Here is a 26,225-nt window from a genome sequence, read left to right on the forward strand (position 1 = left end):
ACTGATTGTGCAAACGGCACCAAATATGCACCCTCCCTTGATCTGCATAGCTGTACCATTGTACAACTCTGCAAAATGGAGTCCATACGGTAGTATGGGTGTGATTTTCAGAACTGCTGAAAAATTGAAGCAACTGTCTTTGATTTCTGCTGGAGTAGCGAGTTCACAGCACTTCTTGGGCAGGAGTAGCGGGGCAAGAGATATCAGGCCGCAGGTATCTAATTCTTTGCATAGTTGTCTGTGGATACATATGGGCAGTCATTTCCTTCTCTCTGCATGCAGGTGTTGTAAGTAGCACTTTGACAGGTTAGCTCTGAATACTTTAATTTTGCAGAAAGAGCTGTTGGCAGCATATCACTTGAGATTCAGCTAAAGTTTTTACTTTTTTTAAAAAAAAGCAGATTTTACAGCTAAAGAATACATTTTCACATGAAAACAAAAATCTTGTTGTAATACCAAAATGCGTAAATGGTATGATTCATTAGGGAACCAAAACTAAGTATACTAGAAACACCTGTTATTTAATACACAATGATGTCAATTAAAATGAGATTATGATTATTAAAAAGAACAAGGCAGGAGCAGGTTTCAGAGTAACAGTCGTGTTAGTCTGTATTAGCAAAAAGAAAAAAAGAGTACTTGTGGCACCTTAGAGACTAACCAATTTATTTGAGCATAAGCTTTCGTGAGCTACAGCTCACTTCATCGGATGCATACTGTGGAAACTGCAGAAGACATTATATACACAGAGACGATGAAACAATACCTCCTCCCACCCCACTCTCCTGCTGGTAATAGCTGATCTAAAGTGATCACTCTCCTTACAATGTGTATGATAATCAAGGTGGGCCATTTCCAGCACAAATCCAGGGTTTAACAAGAATGTCGGGGGGGGGGGGAGGAAAAAACAAGGGGAAATAGGTTACCTTGCATAATGACTTAGCCACTCCCAGTCTATATTCAAGCCTAAGTTAATTGTATCCAATTTGCAAATGAATTCCAATTCAACAGTTTCTCGCCGGAGTCTGGATTTGAAGTTTTTTTGTTGTAATATATCAACTTTCATGTCTGTAATCGCTTGGCCAGAGAGATTGAAGTGTTCTCCGACTGGTTTATGAATGTTATAATTCTGGACATCTGATTTGTGTCCATTTATTCTTTTACATAGAGACTGTCCAGTTTGACCAATGTACATGGCAGAGGGGCATTGCTGGCACATGATGGCATATATCACATTGGTGGATGTGCAGGTGAACGAGCCTCTGATAGTGTGGCTGATGTTATTAGGCCCTGTGATGCTGTCCCCTGAATAGATATGTGGGCACAGTTGGCAACGGGCTTTGTTGCAAGGATAGGTTCCTGGATTAGTGGTTCTGTGGTGTGGTATGTGGTTGCTGGTGAGTATTTGCTTCAGGTTGTGGGGCTGTTTGTAGGCAAGGACTGTCTCCCAAGATTTGTGAGCGTGTTGGGTCATCCTTCAGGATAGGTTGTAGATCCTTAATAATGTGTTGGAGGGGTTTTAGTTGGGGGCTGAAGGTGACAGCTAGTGGCATTCTGTTATTTTCTTTGTTGGGCCTGTCCTGTAGTAGGGGACTTCTGGGAACTCTTCTGGCTCTATCAATCTGTTTCTTCACTTCTGCAGGTGGGTATTGTAATTGTAAGAATGCTTGATAGAGATCTTGTAGGTGTTTGTCTCTGTCTGAGGGGTTGGAGCAAATGCGGTTGTATCGCAGAGCTTGGCTGTAGACGATGGATTGTGTGGTGTGGTCAGGGTGAAAGCTGGAGGCACGTAGGTAGGAATAGCGGTCAGTAGGTTTCCGGTATAGGGTGGTGTTTATGTGACCATCGTATAAGCACTGTAGTGTCCAGGAAGTGGATCTCTTGTGTGGACTGTAGCTAGATGAAGGAACATTCGCACAGCATTTCCACTAGAGCTGGGCAAACCGTTTCTGTGCACGAATTGTTTTTGAACAGACGTGCTGTGATTGTCAATGGAACCAAAAGGAATTAGATGGCCAGTTTCTACTGACTTTCAATGAGAGATGAGAACCTCACTCCCTTTGAAATTCACAGTGTAAGCTATATCAATGAGTTATTTTAATTATTTCCATTATTACATCCAAATGAATTTCATTCTATGGCTTGTTTGCATCATATATAGCCATCGGCCGGATCTCTAGGTGATCCTTAGTCACATAGTATTACTTATGTTCTCTGACTGGATATTGAAGCTGTCCAGGGTGGTGGTCTGAGCAAATCAGTGGGCCTTTGATTCTTTCAGGGGGAAGTTATTTAAGAGTTAAGAAAAACCACCTGCTAACTTTACAAACTATTCCTTCTCCCTTGCACAATTAAGGAATTTCTGGACTACTTCTAGCCATTCTTGCCTAAAACAGCACTTTGCCTAAAACAAAAAGAATTATGGTATTGTAATCTTAGAGGTTGTCAACACATAAAATCAGCTTTCTCTGATCACATTAACACAAAATAATTGTGCGCGCTCCACTTGTGCACAATTCCAGCTGTAAAGGTCACAGAGAAATACTTCTCTAGATTATTTAATTGTCTTTGTGACAGATCTTTGGCCAGAGGAGTTCTGAGGTCCTAGATGAAAATGATGTAGTCAGAGTATTGTCCATCTCATTTCAATGGTTAATGTGAGGACTAGAGTCTGGTATAGGTGGATGCAGACCAACCTCGTTAATATTGTTTTTAGCATTATGTCCCAGCCTACGTTTAGCAATAAAGGTACTGTATTGAAATTATTGGTCTCCAGTTTTTAGAGCCCTGAGCAGATACATAATTTGTATCTGCACCCAATCCTCAAACATGGTACGTGGATATCAAGTGGATGGGCGCAACCAATTTCTCACTAATGTCCATTCAATTAGTCAATAGAGCAAATTAGTGATGCTGTTCATCTTTGTGTTCATGACTCTAGTTGAGAAGTATGTGGTCAAATCCCCAAAAACAGCCTCTTTGCTAACCACAGCTCTGGCTAGAAGGTGGCTGCATGTTGTCTGGTCATTAAGCTCTCTCTCAGGACCCACACACATTTCCTATAAAAAGGAATTTTATTAATTTACTAGGATTCCGTTTTTGGTCAATAAATAATTATGGTACGTATATATGTATGTAGTCTTACATGAGAAGGGTGGGTTTATATTCTTCACGTCAGGTCTCAGGGGAACTATTTATGAGGTGCTGATGAAGCATTGTTTTATATGTCGTTGCTTTTTTATCAGTCATCTCACATAAAGAGCAAGAGGTCCTCATGGTGGTAGAGGGAGAACATGTTTCATTGTCTCAAACTTGACACTTCTGCTCGTTAAAGACCATGTTGATCTGCAATGCGGAAGTGTTGTTTTGGGACAAGTTGATTGGAAAAGAACGTTAGCTCTGGTGTTCGGATATAGATATTCAGGCCTGTTTGTAAAGGCCTCTACTCTAAGAATTTAGGTATATTCTTATCACTCAGCTAGTTATAGAGGTATAAAAGAAAGAATCAAAATTACTGTCTGTCGGTGTAAGGGCCTTCTCTTACTGTGACAGCCTGAGGCCCTGTGCTTAGGCTAAGGCCTTTGGCTAAGCAGCAGAGGCAGCCATAAGCTGGGAGGCGAACGGTCACATCCTCACATTCCAAACTAGTCACATTGAAATAAGGTGCTATTGGGCTGTTAGGAATACAATCCTGTCCTGATAATGCCTATTGCCTCCAGAGAAAGGGAAGTGCCTAGAAGATGTAAAAGGAAACTTAATTTGATAGCATCCTGTCTGGCAAGAACTCACTTATCAATTGCTGGGATGTGAAATCCTCATTTCTGTGTTGTTCTATCATTGTAGTCCCCATTCCTATTGTTTGTCTGTATAATCTCTCTCTGGTTCTGTGATAGCTTACACCCAGCAAAATTAATTATACAGCAGACAAATTAAGGTGGTGGGATATAATTGGTTACATAATCATGTTACAATATGTTAGGATTGGTTAGTTAAATTTCAGGAAAATGATTCGTTAAGGTATAGCTAAGCAGAACTCAAGTTTTACTATATAGTCTGCAGTCAATCAGGAAGTAATGGCGGGGAGAATGGGAACAGGGAATGGGGGTGGGGAAATTGGAATCATGTTTTGCTAAGGGGAGGGAAATGGGAACAGGGACACAGGTAAGGCTCTGGGGCATCAGAGCTGGAAGAGGGACACTAAGGAAGGAAACTGGAATCATGTTTGCTGGAAGTTCACCCCAATAAACATTGAATTGTTTGCACCTTTGGACTTCGAGTACTGTTGCTCTCTGTTCATGCGAGAAGGACCAGGGAAGTAAGTAGGTGAAGGAATAAGCCCCTTAACACCTAGTATTTTTCTTTCCTTTTTACAATAGACAAATGTTTGTGTGAAGCTTGTAAAAATGGCATGTGAAAATGGCAAATCAACGTGTAGTTTCTATCTATGGTATTTATATGGCCCCTATTACCATAGTATCTGAGCACTTGAGTCTTTTAATGCTTTATCTTCCCAATACCCTGTGTGGTTTGGATTATCCCCATTTTACATATGAGGAACTGAGGTACAGACACTTAAGTAACATGGACAAGGTAACATAGGAAGTCTGTGGTGGAGATGGGACTTGAATCCAGCTATCCCCTGTCCAGGCTAGGATCCTAACCCTAGAAATTTCTAATGCATCCAAACAACTTTTCCAACTATTTACCAGTTCTAATTCATATTTTGTGCTAATACCATATCCCACTTCCTTCCAGGGAATCAGCCTCTCATGTCTTACCTCCCTGTTAGAGAAAGGATTGAAATGCTGATAAGGCAATGGTGAGCCACCTGTACATGTGAGTAGTGAACTTCCAATGACAGGGAAAGAAAAACAGGGAAAGATAGTTCTAAGAGTTCAGTGTTTGTGTGATGCAGAGACATTTCTGTTGCTATAGGATTAAGTAGTATTCTGGCTGCTGCAGGACACACAAGAGCATTTTGGTGACTGAGTTGCATGATGAGTCATGCATGAGTAGATACCATCAAGATAATAAAAGGAGCCAAGTGAGAAAAGGATTGAATATAATGACCTTGTATTCAGTTTTATTGTTTCCTTTCATCAGTTTAAAGCACATTAGCTTACAAAGGGGCAGCAACAGATATTGTAGCAATAAAATTCAAGCAACGAAGCTCTTTAGCATTTATGAAGAGATTATGCATAGCAGAGGCCAATGAGGACAGATAAAGGGTTCAACATTTCAGACTTTATATATTTTAAAACAAAGACGTTGACTCCTATAGACAACTAGTTATGGCAGCTATGAAAGAGGAAGACTATGACGACAGTCTCTGTGTATTGTCTCCAGGCTCCTGTCTGTTGCTCTGGCTGGAAGGATCATCCTTGTAATTGAGGTTTAACCAGTCCCATTTAAACCAAAGATCTTAGTAGGTTTGTATTATTCTGAGGGAAAGCCAAGGCTCCACCCCACCCTGCAGACTTTGATATGAACGTAATGGGCTCCAGAGAAGAGTGCCTTGCAAACATTTACCACCTACAAAACACAATTGTACCATGATCCCCATTTGATTGGGGGTAGGGGTAAGGGCACTAAGGCAAAGGTAAAGGAGCAGTTTGAATAGTACCTGGCTCCACAAACAGGCCCATTAAAGTCAACAGGACCAATCACAGAGTAAGGTACTCAACCAGGCTAAGGATATCAGAATCTAGCCCACTGTCACATACAAACACTGGGGCTGAGGCAAGGATAGAACCATGGTCTCCTAAGTCCTAGTGAATGCCATAGCTGCAAAATCATTTTAACTCTTAACTAGGAAAGAAGAAAAATCTTTCAGTACTTAGGACAATCCTCATTATTACTCCCATGTTTGCTTTACTACTTAATATCCTCAACACATATTTGAGGTATCATCCGTGAAGTGGATGGGTAAGGTGATGTCGAGGACTCGAACCCCCAGATGGTACGGTTCGTTGACTGACCGGAGAGAGACAGGCAACACCAGCAAGGTACAAACACAAAAGCTCTTTATTGAAGAGTGCAGCCCATCTCCAAAGAGAGCCAGCAGCCTCTTAGTAAAACTAATAGGCTTTTAAAGACAGTTCCATCATGTCACAGATTTATTCATAAAGCAGGCCACCCCTCCCCTATGTTAGTTAAAATCCTCTCTCTCTATTATGCATGCACTTCTACCCCCTTATTGTAGATAACTTTTAGCAAATTGTAATGCTTCACTAACTTTCGTATTGGTATGGGTGGCAACCATGAGATGAGGAGTTAAGAACAGACATAAAAACAAAAACAGGGAGTGGGAAACAGTGCCTCCTATCTCAAACTGTTCCCAGAACATTTGGTACAAAAATGCAGGCCTCCCCTTTTTTCTTACTCCCTGCAACTTAAACAAGTATTCTTTTATTCTATTTATCTCGTTCAGGGACTTTCCCAGCAACCTTTATTGGCCTGACTTTGGTTCGGTTGGCATAACTGCTTCATATTTAATTTCTCATCTAACAGTGAGAGACTCCACCTCCTGCTAAATAGTTCCCCTATGTCTCCCTTTCCTTTCTCCTTCTTTCGAAGGGCATGATTCTACATCTTCACATAGATGGAAAGAGTTCCTACTTGCTTTGTTCTCCATCTGAAGTTCATGCACAAAGCCACTCCTTTGAACTAAATTCCTATAATGTAACCTCAAGACAACTGCACTCTCTCATATTTATGTTTATATATCGAAGCCTTCCAGAGTGTGTGTTTTGGTTTCTTTTGAAAGGAAGCAGGATTGTTGGCATCCCCTAGGAGGGGAGACAGTGAGAGCCTGAAAGGTAAAAGGGGGGAAAAAGTCCCCTGGGAGTAATAGCCCAGGGTGAACTGAAGAATTCTTTTGTTTTGCTTAAGTTTGAGACAGTAAAATAGCCGAGAGAGAGACTGCACATGTGGCAGTGTGTTTGGGAGCTGGGGGAAAGCTCTGCCTGGTTACAGCACCCAGAGCGCTATCAAACAAACAGTGTACATATAATTTCAGAACCAATTTTACAATACCAGAATTGTGTGAATATATGTTTTGCACCTGTGCTCTTTCCTGCACTCAAACCAGCAATCCTGGTTGTCAGGACACGAAAAGCCCCTACAGGGACTACATATCTGGGTCTGCCTTGTGTGTTGTTTTGTTTTACAGCAGGTGCAGTTTGTCTCGGCCGTGATTTGTTCTTTTACTGGGCATCTTTTCAGAACGCGTGGCTGACTCCTCACTAACTCATCTTAGAGGCAGATAATCTGGCCTGAAGTGTCGCAAGCTCACTGGGTTTTTTGCCTCTCGAGTTTGAAAACTCTCCACAAGTCAATGGAAAGATTCATATTGATTTAAATGGGCTTTGGATCATGCCCTACATGATCTATGCTCAGCACTAGACCTGGATACATGCTAAAAATAGTGTCTTTGAACATCATTTGAATTTACAAGGGAACTTGCTTCATATGTCCTTGTTTATTTAACTGACTGTTCAGTTCATCTTAGGATATGCCTACACTGCAATAGAAATCCATGGCATGCCATGTCTGGCCTTGGTCAGCTGACTCTCAGGGCTTGGGCTTCAGGGGTACAAAACAGTGTAGACACATTTAGGCTCAGGCTGTATCCTGGGCTATGAAACACTGCAAGAGGTGGGTCTCAGAGCCCGAGTTCCAGACCTAGCCTGAACAGCTACACTGCTCTTTTTAGCCCAGAAGCTAGAGCCAACGGACCCAGGCTCTAAGAGTCAGTGCTGCAGGGTTTGTTTTTGTAAGAGAGATGTACCCTTACATTTCCCCCCACACACACCCCCAATCTCCCATCTGGGTCTGATCTATGAAGATTGAGTCTGCTTCAGCTACCAGTGATGCAAGGTCAATATTTATCCAACGCTGTAGATGTGCCCGCTTTTGACAATGGCGTTGGAGTTCAATCCTGTTGACCACCAAAAGATCAGTAGTTACATTTTGCTTTCCACAAACATTGGAACAAGTGAGCTTCATTGACACAAATGTTGATAGAAACTGGTGGTCTAATTTTTGCATGCACAAGGCTTTGAGCCACAGGTGTTTGCACATGCATGCTGCAAGAAATTGCTTTGAGGGTTTATGGAGGGGGAATGTAGATAATTATTTTGGGACAAAATGTGAACAAAACGTTACGTATAAGCAATTGCTGATGTTGGGTAGAGCTGGGTGAAAACTCCTGCACTAAAACTTTGTGAAAGATGCAGTTCCACTGACATTGAAACTTTTCTAATTTGTTTCAATTCCAATTTTCAGCCGAAAAACTAAAAGCTTGTCAAACTTTCATTTTGATATTTTCAGACTAAGAGTTTAATTTTATTTACATTGAACTAAAAAAATGTGAAGCAAATAGACTTAAAACAAAATTTTACAATGGCTGAAACTGAAACAAAATTTGGTTCAATCCAAAACACAATTTCTCTGTTTGATTCACAATTTAAATAATCTTTTTCACTTCAACCTACAATGCCTTCCACCCCACACGCACACTCATAATTACCAGTGAACTGAAAAACCTTTTCCTCACACAGCTCTAGCTGGGGGTGCTCAGGTCTATGTCTGGTAGAACTGTCAGTTTGGAAATGCCAGAAAGAGGCCAATCACTTTCCTAGATTGTGATCAGATCAGATCTAGGAGAAAGATGCAAGATCTACTCCTGACAAATGCAAGGGTGAAGAGGGAATATCATCCCTGGAATTGAAGACATTGCCTGGAAAAGGGAAACAATAAAAAGCAGGTGGAAGGGGTAGAGAAGAACCTTAATGCTCTATTTGAGTTTGCTGTTGCTAAAGCTAGCCACTGAGTTACATCCAACTAATCACGGACTACTGAAGAGCAGAGAGCTGGCAGTGGTGTGTCTTAGCAGCAGGGGGAAATCAAGCCTCATGATCTCATCGCTTTCTGGAGGCAGATCCTGCTTCTACGCCTGCTGCAAAAAGACACCATAACCTAATATGGCACATCAGAGCAAGCAGTACCAATGGCAGACACAACCCCTTGGCTAGTTCAACTTGCAAAAGAATGCCATGTACGAAGCTTAGTTCATTTTTGTGAAACTGACTAATTTTAAATTGACTGTCACTTGAAATACATCTAGTATTTGAGTCACAATTAGGAATTTTTTGCTTGTTTTTAAACACATGGTCAAATCGTTGGTACAGGAACCAATTATTTTAATCAATAATACATAAACTGCTATATTAATGTTACTTCATAGGGTAAACACTTCATTTTCAGCTGCAGTGGGTCCTTTACCTAAGGAGAATCCAACTCCACAAGGAACTATTTAAAAAGCTGATTGGTCAACAGATTGACTAAAGAAGTTATCAAGGTGCTGCCAAGCTCACACTCAGGATCCCCTGCAGCAGAACTTCCAAATTAGTACTAGGAAGGCAGTTCTACAAAATATAATTTTCAGTTTTCCATCTTTAATTAGTGGGTCTATGCATGCTGCATTTCCTACAGGAGAGAGAGAGAGAGAGAGAGAGAGATTTGCTCTGCACACAGTAAGAGAAGAAGATTATATTACCACCCACACGATATTCTAGGTATATCGAGATATTCCAAATAAAGACAATACAATTCCAGGCCCTGTGGAATTCAAATCTTTATACAAAGACTACCTGGTCCACAGCTTGCTAAAGTAACTAAAGAGACTGCCATTAATGGCAGTGGGATTTGGATCAGGCCCAGATGGTACCCTTAGAATCGCATGCAGATGGAACCCTTCACATGTAATCATCTACAACCCCACATAAAGTGAGATCAACTACCTCCAGAGCATCATCCACCCACCCCTTTCCCTGGAGCTCAGAGCCGTTTCTCCCTAAGTCTGAGGATCTAGGAGGGGGAAGTGGCAGTAAAGGTTGGGCTGAGACAATATGCATTATTCCACGCTGCAACCAGCCCCACAACTGAGTAAAGTTAATATTGCTGAGCCTTTTCTATACTGGGAATCCCTCTTAAGAGGTCCAAGCACTGGCAGAGAAATGGCTGATATGGCAGGTCCAACTGAGCTACACTTTCAGCTCTGTCCTTGCTCTCTGAAGGGATCTGAGAATGACTGCAGAGGCCCAGGGCCTCTCCATGGATGGATTTCCCCTATGGAAAAATTCTATGGACATCAGAGTAATATTTTTAATTTTACTCCCCTCAAGCCATCCTACAGAATTTAACTGCATCACTGCTATGGGATTCTATAAGATAGTTCAAAGACCTTGTGTTCTATTGAATCCTATAGATGTTTAGAATGATTTCTATAGAAACCTCTTACTGTCTCTATAATCCTATTAAAAAGTCTATAGGACTTTTCCCCATAATGACTTCCACCAGTGTATTCAAGGTGGAGGTATGGGGATGTCAAAGAAATTCTGGCTACAGCCCACAGAAAGGAAAAAACAAAAACAAACAAAAAACAACACACACACACACACACACACACACAATCCTTCCCCTCCTGGGAGACTTGAGAGGAAGATCAGACAAGAACCTTAGTTTCCAGGCCCCTTGGTGGGATGATATGGCTTGTTCAGAAGAATTATAAGGTGCCTGTTTTAATTCACAGCAAAATCCTCAGGACCAAACCAATGTCCATGTATGTAGCACTCATTGATGGATGAATAGCAAGAAAATGCTATTTACAGTGCCTTTCAAGCTGACCTCTTGGTGAACATTTCTGACAGATACTCATGCAAATACACAGATTTACAACACTTTCCCATGAATAGACCTGACAAATGAGAACATTTGTGGCTTTTATTAGAACCAATGTTCACAAAGCCCTCTTTGTATTACTGATACCCCCTTCCGTAGAGACCCCTTTAACAGTAGTCCGAATCCACAGAACTTATTTCAGAATCAGAGCCAATACGAAGAATTTGAGCATCACCTGGGAACATGGTTTTCTTCTTGGTAAAGTAAGTAGATTTAACAGACATGGAACAATGCAATATTGCATGATCAAAATAGGCTCCTTCTTTCTAAGTTAGCATGAACATTGTACTGATTAGTGTAATTGCACTTAATAAAAACCCCTATATCTTTGCAGCATATTCACTAATCAGATCTCAACCTCCACTGAAATAATTACACGCTTGATATAACAAATCAAGATGAGTCCTGACCTTCTGCATTTAATATACTAAAAATAAGAAAGGCTCATAATAGTCACTGTTTAACATTTGCTACATACTGGGATCTTGATTTGTGGGGGGTTTCTAGGCATTCAACCTTTGTGTGTCTCTGCTAGTGCTTTTGTTGCCGGAGAAGAATTGGAACATTTAGGGAAGAAAGCAACTGGTAAGGTCTGGATGGGCAAGTCTGAGCCCTCCAGAAGCAATAATGAGAACAAAACCTTCTCATTTTATTGAGCACATCTCTGCATTTATGATCATTTAACATTTGTATTGAGTTAGTGTATACAGCCAGCCAAGTCAAAGCCTCATTGTACTGATATATAGTAAATGACACTCCCTGCCCCACAGAATGCACCAGTATGCTTACAAGGCAATCTTATTACTTGCTTATGTTTGCATCAATAAAAGGATAAATCAAACGAACACTTCAGGAAGTGTGAGAGTCCCGAGGAGAGCAACAAAAAGGATACATGTTTCAGCAAACCTGACATGAGGGAAGGTTTAAAAAAAAAAAAAAGACACCACACACACACACACAACTGGGCATGTTTATTCTTGAGAAAATAAGACAGAGGAGATCTGATAGTTTTCAAATGTGTGTTAAGGGCTGCTGTAAAGAGGACTGGGACAAATCGTTTTCAGTGTCCTCTGAAAGTAGCACAAGTAGCAATGGAGTTAATCTGCAGCAAGGAAGATTTAGGTTAGATATTAAGAAAAGCTTTCTAACAATAAGGTAGTTAAGCACTGGAATAGGCTTCCATAGGGTGCTGTGGAATCCCTCATCACTGAAGATTTAAGAACAGGTTAGACAAACCTGTCAGGGATGGTCTTGGTACACTTGGCCCTGCCTCAGCACAGCGGGCTGGAATTGATGACATCTTGAGTTCCCCTCCATTTCTAGAATTCCATATTAGTCTCTTGAGAAACTACAGGCTTGAGTCTGCAAACCCTTATTGCCATGAGTAGTCCTAGCTCACAAGTAGGATTCCGACTTGTCACAGGAATAAGAACTGCCTACATAACAGAGGCCCACATATATAGTGTAATGTCTATACCACTGCCAACTAATGGAGAGCATCACAACTGCTTTGCTATGCATCATAGGGCCTATATTTCTCAGTTAAAGCAGATTCTCCATTAACCCAAGTGGTAAGGATACTTTTTAGATCAAGATGATGTTGATTCTCTCTCTACTGCCAGCATTAAGTTACAAATGGACAGAATGTGTATGCAGCATAGGAATAACCATATTGTCCTAGGTGGCCACTGATATTACAATATTTTGTTTGAAAAAAACAGATTCAACTTTAATTCTTAATTGAATAAGACATAAGGCACTGTATGGAAGGTTGTCTATGCCAAATGCCAAAATAAATAAATCAGTTTTGCAGTGGAAAGCTATTGTTTGGCCAACAATGCACAGCATTCTGAACCCGACACAGATTTGCCATGTACTTTTGTTTTAAGATAATGCTCATTTTGTTTATTCATAGAATTTGTGAAGGACACATGATGTAAATTGTAACTACTATAAACCCTCCAAGTAAAGCATGGATCTAATTCATTCTTAGAGAAAAAAAATACCCTTTACATATATGATGGCCTCAAGCACTCTGTCTGGCATTTTCCATGAACGCTAAAGACACACTTATGTTTTTGGTTTTATAAAAGCTCATTACCAAATACTAACTCTATCTTCAGTTTTCCACTAAAAATCTAGTTGTTTCCTCAACATCTCCCAACCAGCTTCAAAAAGTCCTCTTTTTGAGGAGCCAGGAACAAGTGTTCTTGTTGTTTTGTGCATTATCCAGTGCCACCTTCTTGGATTTCTAGCACTGAAATGGTTACGGGAGATCCTTTTTCACTCCCCCACCCTCTTCCTCCCTCCTGTTATTTCTTTTAACTATTGCAGGGATGCCTCAGAATAAAGAATTCTGGGTGGTTTCCCCCCCTACAGTTGAAGTTTGATTCTTTTGTTGTTAAGTTACAGCTGCAGCCAATCAACATGCAACACATTCTCCTTTTCCGAAGCGAATCACATTAATATTCTTTATCTCATTGCTCAGAGCCTCCTAAGGACAAACATACCATAAAATGTTCTCATAAATCAAATTTAAGTGTACTGCAGAAGTAATGGGGATAGTAAAAATGTCATGCTTTGGCAGTGGTTTAGTGGAGAATGACCCATTTTCATATTAAAGTGATAAAATCTGTATGATAAAAACGATAAAAATTGTAACATATTTGCTTCTGAGAAACCAGGGGAGTGTTAGATCAAAGTTGCAGCACAAAATTCAGTCTGGGTAATTTGGAAATGAATAGGATCCATGAAGAAACAGGTAAAATTAGAGTATTTACTTTTTTACCCTAGGGACTGGGACTGTAATGGTACCCCTCCGGGCTGGGGGATTAGATCTCATCCAAAGTCTAGCATCCCCTTCCATCAGTCAGTCACTCACCCCACAGCCCCTCTTGCTCTCCAAGACTGAGGGTGCTATCTTCATGACTCAGTCCTCCAGCTAGGTTACTTTATAGTCTTCCCCTTCCAGGGTATCAAAGTCCCCCTCCACAAGCTGTTGACATGTCATGTCAGGCAGTCTTCGGGTCTACTTCAGTGCCACTTTCCCAGTGGCTAGTAGGGGAACGCAGGCTTGCCCACCTACTATTCTGGGTTCCAGCTCAAGGACCCTATCATCAGCATCCAAGGTCGACACAGTTTCAATCCCCATCACTCTTCCCCTGGACTTCTTCCTATTCAGTCTTCCACAACCTTCCTTCCCACTCCTCTGGGTAAAGCCTTCCTGCTGGGCTAGGCTTGGCTCCCAGAACTTACTCCTCCTCTGGGTTTCCTCCTACCCACTTCTCTGTGCTCTCCATTTCCTGACTTTAAGCTAGCCTAGCCTGCTCCTGTGCAGCTGGGCTTCATCTTCAATCAAGCCAGACTATACCCCCTCTTGCAGCCTATAAGTTTAATTAGCCCCTTCAGTCTGGAAGGGGTTGAGTTGGCACAGAACAGCCCCATCACATGAAGACTTTTGAATTATTTTCAATCTGCTGTGAATATAATGTGGCAACTCACATATGACCTATTGTAAACTGAATCCCACTTCATAATGAAAAGCGCACAGGGAAAAAAGGATCTCATTGAATAGACAGTCTCTGAAGTCTACCAAAAACTGACAGGACAAACATGATCATCTTCTCTTTTTAGTAGTAGGTGTCTCCCAGGCAATGTGGATGGGCCAGTTGACACTGTCACAGTGGAAGAGGAGTGGGGGAGCGGGGAAACAAAAAACATGAAACAAACTAGCAGCCAGCCTCAAAGAATCTTCTACCCTTCATATAGTGCTGTGATATCCATCATTGTCCAATTAGATGGATCTTTGGGTCACCAAAATGACAGCAGTTACCTTATGAAGCCTGATTTTGGTCATCAATGTAACAATACTTTTGAGAGCCTCTAATTAAATGGCATGCATACTCTCCATTACCAAATCAATAGTAAATTACCATATGCACACAGACAAGAAAACTAGTAGCTTTCTCAAATATTTAATTGGATACAAATTGTAGTTGATTGATAGACAGAATGAGAACTGTAAGAACATTACAGTATATAACTGCAACTCTGTACCCATAGGCGGCAGTTCCATTTTAAACATCTAAAATTACATATTTTATCAAAACACTGTCTTGCAAGTTAAAAAACTTTTTGAAAGTGCCTGACAAATTGACATAGCTCCTCTGGTTCTGCCAGTTTACAGAAGCAGAGGATCTGGTCCAATTTATCCATGCTCAGAGATAATTTTTTGGTTTTAGGTAGTTTGTTGGAGCATGAATGAGTTGTTTTCAGCCATTAAGAATATTATTCAAGTACTTTTTCCCTCCCCTTAGAGAGCTAAAAATATATTGATGCAGAAGGGTGAGCTTGGAGTTTTGTTTTTTTTTGTTTTGTTTTTAAATAAAGGAATCTGGTTTTGAAACAAAGCAGTAAACATTTTAAAATGATGCGTTGAGCATGCTGTATTTATCACTTTCCTTATTAAATTAAGGATATACCAAAATACTAGGTTCAAAGAAGTGGTTTTCTGAGACATACTTTTTAAAGCTGCCAGTGGTTTGGGAAAAGGTAAAAAGGGAGATTGGACTTTGAGAGCTTTCAAAGTATCTTACATAAAATTACTTGTAATGTTTAAAATTTTAGGCCTAAAAAGATACAAATAAACCAGACTTCCTATACGTTATGCTTCATTGGCTGCTCTGTTTTCTGCTTGTGAATGATTCTGCTCCAAGGTGAATCCAGATCTCCAGTTTGGCATCCTCATCCTAGGACAGATTTTAGAATGATTTTAATAATCTTAATTAAATATGAAGCAAGCTCTTAAAAGTAAGAGTCAGTTTTGGAAAAAAAGTGTACTGCTTTTCAGTGGCTGGGAATGTTCAAAGTTGAGTCAATCTTTAATAAGGCTAATGAGAATCTTAGGGATAATGGTAGCATGACAAATGGGAATGAGGATATGGAGGTAGACATTACCATATTTGAGGTAGAAGCGAAACTCAAACAGCTTAATGGGACTAAATACTCATCCAAGAGTATTAAAGGAATTGGCACCCAAAATTGCAAGCCCATTAGCAAGAATTTTTAATGAATCTGTAAACTCAGGAGTTGTACTGTATGATTGGAGAATTGCTAACATAGTTCCTATTTTTAAGGAAAGGGGAAAAAGTGATTCAGGTAACTACAGGCCTGTTAGTTTGACATCTGTAGTATATAAGGTCTTGGAAAAAATTTTGAAGTAGTTAAGGACATTGAAGTCAATGGTAACTGGGACAAAATACAACATGGTTTTACAAAAGGTAGATCATGCCAAACCAACTGATCTCCTTCTTTGAGGATGTAACAGATTTTTTAGACAAAGGAAAAAAACGCAGTGGATCTAATTTACTTAGATTTCAGTAAGGCATTTGATACCATGCCACATGAGGATTAGTTAAATTGGAAAAGACGGGGATCAATATGAACATTGAAAGGTGGATAAGGAATTGGTTAAAGGGGAGACCACAACAGGTCCTACTGAAAGGTAACCAGTCAGGCTGGAGGGAGGTTACCAGTGGAGTTCCTCAGGGATCGGTTTTGGGACCAATCTTATTTAATCTTTTTATTACTGACCTCGGCACAAAAAGTGGGTGTGCGCTAATAAAGTTTGAGGAGGATACAAAGCTGGGAGGTATTGACAATTTAGAGAAGGACCGAGATATCATACAGGAGGATCTGAATGACCTTGTAAACTGGAGTAATAGTAATAGGATGAAATTTAATAGTGAGAAGTGTAAGGTTATGCATTTAGGGATTAACAAGAATTTTAGTTATAAGCTGGGGATGCATCAATTAGAAGTAATGGAGGAGAAGAACCTTAGAGTATTGGTTGATTATAGGATGACTGAGCTGCCCATGGGATATGGCCGTGAAAAATGCTAATGTGGTCTTAAGATGCATCAGGAGAGATTTCCAGTAGGGATAAGGAGGTTTTAGTAGTTATACAAGGCACTGGTGCAGTTCTGGTCTCCCATGTTTAAGAAGGATGAATTCAAACTGGAACAGGTACAGAGAAGGGCTACTAAGATGATCTGAGGAATAGAAAATTTGTCTTAAGAAAGGAGACTCAAGGAGCTTGGCTTGTTTAGCCTAACTAAAAGAAGGTTGAGGGGAGATACGATTGCTCTCTATAAATATATCGGAGGGATAAATACAGGAGAGGGAGAGGAATTATTTAAGCGCAGTACCAATGTGGACAAAAGAACAAATGGATATAAACTGGCCATCGGGAAGTTTAGACTTGAAATTAGATGAAGGTGTCTAACCATCAGAGGAGTGAAGTTCTGGAATAGCCTTCCAAGGGAAGCAGTGGGGGCAAAAGATCTATCTGGCTTTAAGATTAAACTTGATAAGTTTATGGAGGAGATGGTATGATGGGATAACATGGTTTTGGTAATTAATTGATCTTTAAATATTCATGGTAAATAGGCCTAATGGCCTGTGATGGGATGTTAGATGGGGTGGGATCTGAGTTACCCAGGAAAGAATTTTCTGGAATATCTGGCTGGTGAATCTTGCCCATATGCTCAGGGTTTAGCTGAACACCAAATTTGGGGGAAGGAATTTTCCTCCAGGGCAGATTGGAAGAGGCCCTGGAGGTTTTTCGCCTTCCTCTGTAGCATGGGGCATGGGTCACTTGCTGGAGAATTCTCTGCTCCTTCAAGTCTTTAAGCCACGATCTGAGGACTTCAATAGCTCAGACATAGGTGAGGTTTTTCCACAGGGGTGGGTGGGTGAGATTATGTGTCCTGTGTTGTGCAGGAGGTCAGACTAGATCATAATGGTTCCTTCTGACCTTAGTATCTATGAATCATCCCAGAGTAATAATGTGTAAAGGTCATTGATCAGGATGGTCACATGAATACCTTTGATTTGCCAACATCAACAAAAAACACTTCCAATTCTCATCCTTTACTCTTATTTACAAAATGTTTAGGGCTAGTTCAGACAGTGCTGCCAGATTTCCACACTGTCAGGCCCCCAGATCCTGCGGAGCCCTATCAATGCTACTGTCACCTTTACTGCTTGTGCTCTTGCACCTTAGGTAATACACAAGCTGCTTCATGGAGGAAGAGCAGTAAGGTGGTATGGAGCTGAGCCCCTTACAGTACAGCTACCCTGCAATAAAACACTCCTGGCTGGCCCATGTCAGCTGATTTGGTCTTGTGGGGATATAAAATTGCAAAGTTACTTGTTTGGGCTAGGGTTGTAGCATCCGATGAAGTGAGCTGTAGCTCACGAAAGCTCATGCTCAAATAAATTTGTTAGTCTCTAAGGTGCCACAAGTACTCCTTTTCTTTTTGGGAGGAGAGCGTCTCAGAGCTTGGGCTCCAGCCCGAGCTGGAACATCCACACTGCAATTTTGTAGTCCTGCAGCCTGAGCTTAAGTCAGCAGATGTGGGCCAGCTGCAGGTGTTTTGCCGCAGTACAGCATTACCCTTTGGGAACCAAGATCTGTCCCCAGTATCCTGGCTCTGCCAGAGGTATATTGCAAGTTCTTTTCCTCTTGTTAAACACTAAACACTCTTCCTCCAATTCCATTGACAGAAACCATTCTTCTATGTATCAGAAATGAGTCTGTTTCAACATACCTCTAATGACTACCATCTTCTTCTCTGTGCCCCAGCTTTGGCTTCCCTTTGACTGAAGCAATTGCATAGCAGATCCAAAGGAGGCAGATTATGTAATAGAAGAAAATGCGACTCCTCTATTATAGCTAATTATCTGCCCAGATCCCTCCCACCAACTTACCTCCTCCGTGAGCCTATGTCTAAAGCAAAACTACTGCAATTTGGTGGAATGCATTTAATGGAGGTATGCCAATTTACTCCCTCTGAGAATCTGGCCCATAATTTTAAAGTAAACCATAAAATTCCCTGTCATAGTGATTGTGGTTTAAATGTTTAGAGTAATGGAGCATTCAAACCTTAGACCTCACAAATAATCATGCTGGCTTTGAGGAGCGCAGCCTGACAAACCTGCCACAAAATCTTGCTCAGATGACACAGACAATGTCTTCACAGCAGATTTACCCACCCACCTGTGCTAGAACTGGTACTTCTTGACTATGTCACCTACTATGTTTTTTGCAGAACCTAGTGTTTTCCAACAGGTCAAGTAGGACTTGATGTCTCCAATGACTCAAGAGACCCTCGGGACTTGTGGTGATGTCACTACAACATGACCTGTCAAAAAGTCTCAAGTACAAGTGCATGATGGTGATTTTGTATTGAAAAAAATGAAAGTTGGTTTCTGAATATATTTACAGTAGTCTTTAATGTAGTAGTCTGAGAAAATGCTTATTTAAACAAAACCAATGTATAAAAGTTGTGTTTGTGTTCTTTATGTATGGTACTATGAGAATGTGGTAGAAAAAACTCAGTTCTGGGTACATGGGAGGAAACAAGTTTGTACATACGTACGACTGTATATCCTGGGCAGGGGTGAAAGGATGGTGGATTGGTGTCACAGGCTTGACAAAAAATACTAAAGCTGCCCCTAACAAAACAAAAACATGGACGCACACCCTTCCCCCAACTCCTGGACGAGTGTACAACTGCTCTCCTTCAGTTTCCTCTGACTGGACCAGAGAGAGAGAAGGAGGATGCTCATATACAACATAGCCACTTCCTATGATAAAAGGAGTACATCCAGTGGCTGCTGACCTATGGGATAGATTCTACCAGTCAGAGAAACAGAACCTAGACACAGTATCCAACTTTCATGTAGTAAATAAGCACCCTGACTTTCACAGTCAACGAAAAATCAAGCTAATCCCATTTCAAACACAAGGCCAAACGAAGCCAATCCCTAAGAACCCCCAACACTGTGACTAGATCACCCAGGTGTGCAGTCTAGGACTGTGGTGGCCCCGCTGTGCACCCCGACTCTTCCCACCCTTGCCAGAAGCTGAGCACAAACAAAAAGCAACAAGCCAACAAGAAACTCACAAACCAGTTAAGCCAAAAACAAGCCCAATTTCTGTATTTTTTTTCTCATGGGTTTGACATGTCTGAACCTAGACCTGTGGCTTATGTGACCAATCAAAACCAAAACACATTTAAATAGAAATAGAAATTTAAATTGCAGTAACATTCATTCAAAATTTTATTTCTTGTTCCATTTTTATGTTGTATGTGAAAACAGGCATATTTGGTCAAAAATCCTTGCATCATAAATATTCCTCCCATGTGCAATAATGTTTACATAACCCACACTTATAGTTTGGTCTTTGTCCATTGCCCACTCTGCAAAGTGGCTAGACCACCTAGAGTTGAGAGTCTACAAGTGGCTTTGAGCTACACAGAGGTAGGTCTTTATCTTAAGCACTAGAGATTCCATAGGTCTGAAGTTAGATCCCTGCTGCTGAACACCCACCCAGGGGTAGGGCATTACATTTGTTGGGGGAGAGCTAAGTTTGTTGGGGGAGAGTGGAGTTTTGTGCTCTCTCTCTCATGTGAATGGTCTAGTGTGGTTTCTCATTCTAGCTCATTCACAGAAGTTACCAGGCTCATTGGCACTTTTTTTTGGAAGTCTTAGCACAAAGACCCTGCATTTCATCAGCATTCAAACTCAAGTACCCACTTAGAGCTATAAGCTTTACTGACAAAGCTGAGTCATAGAATAGAGAAGCTGGTCTTCTGCTGTATGTGGCAATATCTATTCTGTGGATAATGGCCATCAGTCTCTAGAGTCTAGCACCTATCACACACTGAATTCACTTATAGTTCATTGGCTCCAAAGCGAGTGGGAGTTTTGGTATTTACTTTAATGGGGGCAGAAGTAGCATCTTAAAAACCTCCAAACTAATCATTTTTAGCACGTCTACAGTGATCTTAACTCACTTCATGTCTTCACATTACTAACCAGGCTAGTAAAGAGTATTTGTTAACCTTCTTTAATCAAGATCATGAGAGTAAGGAAGGCTATGAATCAAATAGAATTTAAAAGTTTCTGGTGATTGATAATAGAAATATAGGTGCTAAATATAGTTACAGTTTACCATGTTTCCTATTGTATAACATTTTAATGAGAGTTCTTATACACCAAGATTGGCACAAGCTGAATGAAATGAATGTCATAGTACATTGAAATATTACCCTCTGCATAGAAAAAAATAAACACTTTTGAAGAAAGGACAACTGGATCCTATCCTTCCCCAGCAATTATCTTTCAAGATCAGTCATCCTGTGAGAGCTGAGAACTTGCCAGGTTCGTGCATACTTGAGGGGTATGGGCAGATTCTTCCTTGATTGATGTGACACCTGTAGCTAGCAAATATTAGCATCCACTGTTTGTTTTTTCTGCCAGGGAGACAAAGGTAAAATTCATAGCCAAAAGCAGACAGGAAAAGGTGACAAGCATTCTTTTAAAAGCAGGAAAAAGTGTGCCACTGGGTTTGTGCACAGAAGGCATTGTAGCAAGCTGACTGCTGCAAATGGATGCTCAATGCAAAACAAATACACACACTGAACATATATTCTCTTCTCCCCAGATCAAGTGATTTAATGTATTTCCATAGCTCTCTCGGAGTACTGTTTCTCAGTACCATGCACATCCTTTCCATCATCCCTCTTTTTACTTAGCTATCTTAAGTAGAATAAGTCTTGTTTTTCCTCCAGGAGAAGTGTTGGTCGGTCATCTTGGGGCTACCATGACTGACTGACAGGTAAGGCAAGCCAATGAGCCTTAAATATAAACCAACTTTTGGGGATAATACATCTGCAGCAGGAATTCCACAGCCCAGGTTCTTCTCAGAATACTGGCCCTGGGTATTCGTTAGGGGAATGCAACATTGCTGGTGGGGACTTAACTTGGAGGCTGTCACTTTCTTTTAACTGGGCACCAGCCCACTGGGAGCTGTAAGTATTGGAGTTAGGACCTGGATATAGATCCACAATGGGATAGGCAGCTAGTATTGAGCTTACAACCCATATGTACTGTGCTTACTCATTAGTCTGCCTTGCCTAGTAGCTATACCAATTGACAGTTGAAACAGTGATACCTTTGGTGTGCTCTTCAGTTAACCTCAAGTAGAACGTATCATTGATCTATTCTGGAGGTGACAAGATCACAGATCACTTTGGGTAAGCCTACATTCAAAAAGGGAAAGTCAGTCTATCAAAAGAAGGTCCACCCTTCTCTCAAGGAGGGACTTTCAGACTGTTAATTGGAGAGATCCTGCCTTTCTTCAGAAGATGCAACATCAAAGTCCTCTCTTCCCTGGCTTGCCCACAAGTGAGCTGTTCTGCTCCCTTTTAACTCCTCTGCCAGTTTGTGCATCTCTTGCAGGTGGATCAGGGAAGGGCTGGGTGAGCCCAGAGCAGCTCCTGAAGCCCTTGTTGCCCATTATGGGAGTTTGTATACCCCCATCACACCAATGCACTTAACCTTTTGATTCACCACAATTTTTGAAACATTATTTTGGGTCAAACTGAAAACAGTTTGATCATTCAGAATTCCCAGAAAACCAGAAAGCGTCTGTTATTCACACTGCTCTACATAGAATTAATATGGTGTAAACATTGGTGAAAGAGAGAGACGTTCTTAACTTAATTTCAGACTTCACCAAGACTTGATATGCTGCTATCAATATATACACACACACACACACACACACACACACGTAATATATGCAGGTAATGATTTAAGAATATAGGACATGCTGCTGGAAAACTATTACATTGAAATGTGTTATTTGTTGTCATCTAGCTTTAAAAAAAGTGTACAGGATCCAAATTTTGCTGACCCTGGTGGTTTTCCAGAACAGATTGCTAATTTTGTTTTTTAAGTGTTGCAAATAAAGTGTGTACTCCTATGCTTATATTTTATATTTAATGAGCTGCCATGCTAGAAATCTGAGCTGACTGCAGACATCTTTACAAGACCAAGATGCTTCTCTTGGGACAATTTCTTTTTAAGTATTATTTCTAAGCTATTGTATACAGCAGCTGATGCCCCATTCAAGTCTGAAAAAAAAGAATCTGTAAAAGTCTGCAATTAAAGTGTTGAGCTCATCATGAAAAAGAGTAACTGTGGAGTTATTTAAATAAATTAAACAGGGAGTACAGGTTTTTCCGTGCTTAAAATAAATTTAGCTTTCCTAGGTGAAATGGTTACTCCAGGTTTTATGAAATGAGACAACTATTTTGGAAGGCATTTCAGCACATGCCTAACTTTTAGATAGGAGGCCCAGTTAGTAATTTCTTGTGTACAATGTTTGTTGGTAAACTGGGTTGCAGAGGCCCTAGTTCAGGAAAACTCTGAGATGCACTGGATTAAGGGCCAGATTCAGATTTTATTCATCTTCACAATGGTATTGGTCCATTACTAGATGGAAATAGTAGAAACCACCCTACAAGAGCTCATAAATATTTATGTATTTGGGAAAGACAGGAGGTAATATAGTAGAACAACACTTTCTATTCCACTAGTATCCTCAGGAGATGAGTGAACAGTTGCTATGAGAGACAAGGTGGCTGATATAATCTTTTATTGGGATCAATTTCCATTGGTGAGAGAGAGACAGGCTTTCAGGCTTCCACAGAGCTTTTCAAGTTAGACATTTTTAAATAAGCAGGTCCAGATAATTTGCACCCAAGAGTCTTAAGAGCTGGCTCACTTGCTGAACCATTAATTTTGATTTTCAGTAAGTCTTGGGACACTGGATGTTCCAGGAGACTGAAAGAAAGCTAATGTTCCAATTTTTTTAAAGTGTAAATAGAACAACTGAGGTAATTATAGGCCCGTCAGTCTTAAACCAATCCCGGGCAGGATTTGAATAATTAAATAATTAAACGAGGGTAACAATTAATGCCAGTCAACATGGGTTTATGGAAAATAGATTCTGACAAACAATATTTTTTTTGTATGAGATTACAAGTTTGGTTGATGAAGCTAATAATGTTGATGTAACATACAGAAATTAAAGACAGACATTTGAGTTAGTACAGCATGACATTTTGATGAACATAGCACACATTAAATGGATTCAAAGCCAGCTCACTGACAGGTCTCAAAGTGTAACTGTAAACAGGGAATCATCACCATCAAGTAGATGTGTTATTAGTGGGGTCCTGCAGGGATTGGTTTGAAGCCCTATGCTATTTAACATACTTATCAATTACTTGGGAATAAAACAAATAATTGATAAAGTCTGCAGATGACAAAAATTGGGGCAGTGGTAAATAATGAAGAGGACAAGTCATTAACAGAAGGATCTAGCTCATTTGGTAAGCTAGGTACAACCAAATAAATGATGTGTTCTAACATGGTTCAGTGTAAATTTATTCATCTAGGCACAAAGAATGTAGGCCATACTTAGAGGATGGGGAACTCTATCTTGGGAAGCAGTGACTGATTTGGGGGTCATGGTGGACAATCTGCTGAATGTGAGCTCAATGTGATGCTGTGGCCAAAAGAACAAATGTGGTCCTGGGATGCATAAACAGGGGAAACTCTGGAGTAGGAGTAGAGAGGTTATTTTATGTCTGTACTGGGCACTGGTGTGGCCACTGCTGGAAGCCTGTGTCCAGTTAAATTGAAGGGGCTCCAGAGAAAAGCCAGGAGAATGATTAAAGGATACAAAACCTGCCTCATAATGATAGATTGAGCTCCTGGAGTCTCTTTAGCTTAACAAAGAGAAAGTTAAGAGGAGACTTGATTACGGTCTATGAAGAACGTACATGGGGAACAAATATTTAATAATGGGCAGCTCTTCAATCTAGCAGTGAAAGGTCTAATTTGATCCAATGGCTGGAAGTTGAAGCTAGACAAATTCAGACTGGAACTAAGGCACACATACATTTTTAACAGAGAGAATAAGTTAATCATTGGAGCAATTTACCAAGAGCTTTGGATTCTCCATCACGGAGGAGTTTTAAAATCAAGACAATGTTTTTCTTAAGAGTTCTGCTCTAGGAATTATTTGAGCAGGGATGTCCCACCCTTTCAAGAGGAGATTTCTCTCACCATTTTTCTGTAACTAGATAATGAACAAGTGGTTGGAGTAAAATGGAATTTCACTCCATTCCAAAGGTCTGTTTAAAGCTTTAGTATATAGAGAGGGATCATGGAATTTCAACTCAGCCCTGAACAGCTACAAACCAGGAAGAGTTGTTGATAAAGGAAGTGTCCATGCTGCTAAGCAAAGTCTTTTAGTGGATGCAGTCTTCTCTGGGGAAATGTGTGTTTGCTAGTGAAGACCCCTGGCATCCCCAGTAAGTAGGTAGGAGTTCATTGGGCTCTTGATCAAATGTTTTCATCTGTGTTTTGTTTATTATTAATACACACGTCTAAGTTACCAGTCAAGACAGAACCTAGCGCACATAACAATTCAGCAATACATGGACATCCCCTACTTACGAGATCACATTCTCTCCCATGACTTTCCAAAAGAAACAATTACATTGTTTAAGTAATTGTTAAAGATCTGTACATACACAAGTTTATATGAACATACACAAGGCCACATTGCATGGTATTTAACTTATTCCCTCTGAGGTAGTATTATCTGAGAAAGTGACTGGATCAGTGTTCCCCCTCCCCACCCCGGATTTTAACATTTCAAAACAGCATACACAGCAAGTTGTTTAAACAGTCATATAATAATCATAGATAATAGTTTAAATGTAATTTTCTATTCCTTCTGGTGTTGTATATTTATACTACTCCCGGGACCTCTCAGTGATGGGAAAAAATGGGTTATTTTCACAGCTGTAACTTACATGGATAAATTTTCCCTTCTGTTGGGACACATGATGTATTCTCCCTTTCCAGCCACAATTCATTTTAAAATTGCCTCATGTTGTAGTCAAATGTAGTTCTACTAAATTAAAAATAGTAGATTCAACAATTGCAGCGGTTCAGATTGGTTACGGAGAGAAGGTTCTGTCTTTTTGGACTCTTCCAGTTTCTATTCCTATAGAAGACATCCACAACTTAGAGTTAACATTGTTCAACTATTTCTCTAATCAGTGCTCAACTCTCAGTGCACCGGTAGCACAAATGAAATATGAAGTAGTCAAGAGATCCCTAGCTGGACATCCCATTCCTATTCCATCACTGCTGCAGCCCCATCTTAAGGGAAGTATCTGTGGTGGGGCAAGGCTGTATCTGGAGAACGCTATACTCCAGCATTCCCTGGCTAGAGGACAAGAGCTGCTCTAATGTATGCTAGAGCTGGGGCTAGTGGTTCTCTTGCATCCGAGCTTCACCCAGCAGCAGCTCAGAGGGCTTGTCTTCACTATGGCTGCAATTGATGCAGTGGTGTCGATTTAGTGGGTCTAGTGAAGACGTGATAAACCAATGAGAGAACACTCTCCCCTCAATGTAATTAATCTACTTCAATGGAGAGGTGGACGCTATGTCGATGGAAGAGCATCTCCCACCAACATACCATGGTGTAGACACTGCATTTAGTCCATGTAAATTACATTGCTCAGGGGAGTGCTTTTTTGTTTAAA

Source organism: Lepidochelys kempii, chromosome 5, assembly GCF_965140265.1.
Source record: "Lepidochelys kempii isolate rLepKem1 chromosome 5, rLepKem1.hap2, whole genome shotgun sequence".
Taxonomy (NCBI): domain Eukaryota; kingdom Metazoa; phylum Chordata; order Testudines; family Cheloniidae; genus Lepidochelys; species Lepidochelys kempii.